Source organism: Neophocaena asiaeorientalis, unplaced genomic scaffold (genome assembly GCF_003031525.2).
Source record: "Neophocaena asiaeorientalis asiaeorientalis breed wild unplaced genomic scaffold, Neophocaena_asiaeorientalis_V1.1 scaffold327, whole genome shotgun sequence".
NCBI classification, from domain to species: Eukaryota; Metazoa; Chordata; class Mammalia; order Artiodactyla; family Phocoenidae; genus Neophocaena; species Neophocaena asiaeorientalis.
In genome coordinates this window covers 6,273,135-6,276,904 of record NW_020174560.1, presented here as the reverse complement: position 1 = coordinate 6,276,904, position 3,770 = coordinate 6,273,135, and the positions used below count along the sequence as shown (strand labels likewise).

General features: G+C 47.8%; 1 pseudogene; it reads right to left on the bottom strand.

Annotated features, from left to right (window-relative positions):
* Nucleotides 1-327: 327 nt before the first annotated feature.
* Nucleotides 328-2,604, bottom strand: LOC112408038 (putative high mobility group protein B1-like 1; annotated as a pseudogene).
* Nucleotides 2,605-3,770: the final 1,166 nt, after the last annotated feature.

Here is a 3,770-nt window from a genome sequence, read left to right as displayed (position 1 = left end):
TGAGCGTCCGGAGCCTGTGCTCCACAATGGGAGAGGCCACAACAGTGCGAGGCCTGCGTACCGAAAAAAAAAAAAAATTTCCATGCCAATTTACATCCCCACGCTGTATCACGCAAGGTTAGCAGCCATTGAAAATACCACCAGGACAGGGTTATCTAGAGACACATTCAGCAGCGTAACTATACAGAAAAAGACACTGTATGGTTTTAAAACAAATCTTCCACAGCCTTACATTTCAATTTTTTTCTTAAAAAGGAGTGAGTTGTGTACAGGGGTGTTAAATGCTTTATAGACAAGACAAGAAAAAAAAATTTAGAAAGAACCAACTTATTCATCATCATCTTCATCTTTCTCCTCCTCCCCCTTTTCATCTTCCTCATCTTCCTTCTTTTTCTTGCTTTTTTCAGCCTTGATGACTCTCTTTTTCGCTACATCAGCTTTCCTTTAGCTCAGTAGACAGCAATATCCTTTCTATATTTTCCCTTCAGCCTTCTTTTATAAGGCTGCTCGCTTGTCATCTGCTGCAGTGTTATTCCACATCTCTCCCAGGTTCTTTGCAACACCACCAATGGATAGACCCAGGTGTTCTCCTTTGATTTTTTGAGTGAAACTCAGAACAAAATAAGAAAAAGGCCAAAGGAAGCCTCTTGGGTACATTGGGATCCTTAAACTTCTTTTTTGTTTCCCCTTTATAAGAGAGACAGGTTTTCATGTCTCTTACAATGGGCCTTGTCCACCTTCGCCATGTCTTCAAATTTTCCTTTCTCCTTGTAGACATGGTCCATAGAAAACTCCAAGAAGCTGACTGAAGCATTTGGGTGCTTCTTCTTGTGCTTCTCCCAGCAAGTTTGCACAAAGGATGCATATGACGACATTTTGCCTCTCAGTTTCTTAGGCTCTCCTTGCCCGTGTTTAATTATTTTTCCTCAGCGAGGCTCAGAGTTACCTAGTACCTGTTTGGCTCTCACTTGCCCTGGTGCTGTCTCTGTGGAGCTCAGTGTCCTGCAATGGCTGTCTAGATAAAGTTATTAACAGGGTTTACAGGACCCTTTCCAAACTTTACCTTTCTACAAAGCTTCATTTCCACCACTGCAGCCCCGCTGCTCCTCAGATATGCCCTTTGTGCCTTTGTACTTGTGCTTCCCCTCTCCTGGGAGTCCCTTTTCACATCCTCTATCCCTCAGGATCCCATACATATTCATCTTTCAAAGATGGCCTCAGATGTCATCTCCTCATGGAACCCTGTGGAACAAGGTAGGGTGAATTGGTTATTCCCTCTTTTGTAGTCTCATAACACTCAATATAGAAATAGATTATAGCCCTGGGCCTGTTTTATTACTGCACTTGTTTACAAGTCTGTCTATCCCATGAGACTGGGAGGTTAAGTCACACACCTAGAACAAGTAACGAACCTGATGGAAATGAATTTGGAGGGAGATGTGATAAATCAGATTGTGTTTTTCATAGTCTAGGCAGTGGCTAAAGACTGCCCACCCGCACCAAAGGCAGGTAACCACCTACTTATTCCCTTTGCTCTTTGGGAAAACAGGGCTTGGAGAGATTTAAGTTATAGAAGAGGAAGGTCTTCTTGTTCCTGGGTTCTTGTAGACAAAAAAGGGAGGTGACTCAGAATGCATGGATTTGGCCTTTGGAGGCTTTTAAAAACAAGAGAGACTTTACCAGGAGCAAGCTGGAAGTCCTGTTTGAAGTGGACAAATGGCTGAGCAGACACCTGAAGAGGCTGCCTCTTGAGGAGGCCTACAAGGAGCAGAGAAACCAGCCAGAGGTCTCCAGTGTCTCCAACCACGTACCCATGGAGCTCAAGGATGTTTGGGGGAGGAGAGACAGATGAGGGAGCCCTCGCTAATCAAGCCTCTACCCTCCAGCGAATGTGAGGCTAAAAAGGCGGCCCCATTCAAGGGCACCTCCATACCAAGCCAGCCGGTCTGCCTGTTTATTGCCCGTATGGAGATCATTAATACCTCCTGACACTGGGGTCACTCCTGGGGTCAATCCCTGAGCCCGTTCTGCAAAACAAGGGGAAATGAACTTCCCAGCACATGTGGCTCAGGCCTGGTGGGGAAGGGGACTCCCGTCACCCCACTCAGCTCTGGGAGAGACAGCACCCCAGGCTGTTGGACCCCCCAACACAATCCCTTCTGCCCAAGCTGGACTCTTGAGAGAGTGGTCCTGGGGAATGGCGAAGGGGAGGCCCTGATCTGGGACAACCCCCACCAAGGCTGTCCCAAACGACAGACGGACACTAATCCCTTGGCAACGGGCAGGGGTGGTGTCTGGGAGCTGCAGCCACAACTTGTGATGGGCCAGACTCGGGCTGCAGATGGCGAGAAGGCACAAGCCTGTGGCCACTTGGGTGCCAGCTGCAGATTCGGCCCCTCCCTCCCTGCTTCCCCCGCAGTGATTGGGCCCTCCGGAATCCAAGATGGCGGACAGAGGCGGGGTTCCTGGCCAAGCGAAACTGCGATTGGTGAAGTGCAGGTCTTTTGTGCTGAAAGACGGCCTCAGTAGCCAGTCAGGGAACTCCTTGTGGTGTAGGTGAGCGCTCAGCCGCCTTACCTCACCCTCAAGCAACCAGGGCCTCATCAATCTTGTCCCTCGCAGCCCCGAAGGGCCAAGGTGGGAACAAGGAACCCCCAGATGGTCCTCCAGTCAGGTCCTTACCCGTCTGGGGCCTCTTTCTCGGTAATGACCGGAACTGGGAATCAGCCCCAGCTGGCCCAAGGAGAAGTTGAGAAGGCCCCCAACTAGCTTGGAGAAAATCAATAGGATTATGAGGTTAATGCCAGAGCAGGCTGAGTGACAGTTATCAAATAAATGATATGGCTGAGGTTAAATGAGTCCCAATAAATAAAGGAATGTGTTCAAAGGAGAAACTTCAGAAAATGCAGGGACGTGGGGGTCGGGCCTCTGGACTTCTTCCAGCCTTCCCCTTCTAGGTCTTGTTGAATTCTAGAAGAGCCACAGTCAGGGGCACTACCTCCCAGGAACACACAGGCTGGGGTCTGTGCCCTGTTCAGTGCCAGTGTTGGCATGGCGCCTGAGCACAGGGCTCCTTGGGCAGCTCCATCCGCCCAGCTTTGGGTGAGGGAATGGCAACTTAGTGTGGAGGTCTGACCAGTTAACAGCGGGGGTATGCCTCTGATTGCTTAGAAGCAGAAAATGGACCAACTGCAGCAAGACAGGTGGAAGCCAGGAAGCACTTTTTTTTTCTCTTTCTCAGGAAGCACTTTTATCTATGTGATATCACTTCATGCTTTCTTCTACCCTGTAAGGTGGCTGTTATTATTAAATTCATTTTACAGATGAGGAAACAGAGGCTTAAAGCAGATTTTGCTCTAGGTCCCTCTATAAACAGCCTGTTTAGGACCAGAATTCAGGCTTTTAAACTTCAAATTCCAAGGGCTTTCTAATAGTCCACATATTTTCATTCTTGAATTCTAATTTGTTTCAGCCCCTGGTTCAAAGAAATCCTTGAGGGCCCAAATTAAAAGCCAGTTTTGGATAATCTATGCTTAGGAAGAATGGAAGGGAGAAAGAGGAGGAAAGAAGGGGTAGGGGGGACTGAAACATTAAATAATTTCTCTGACTTAGGATTTTGTTTTTAACCTAACACAACCCTAGCGGATATACCTTCCTTGGACAGATTGTAAAATAAATGTGTATTTCAGAGAAGTCTTACTGGAGGAAATGGAAGGAAGTGGCAATTCAGGAGCATATAGTGTGATGGGGAAGAAAGTGTGATCGTCTAC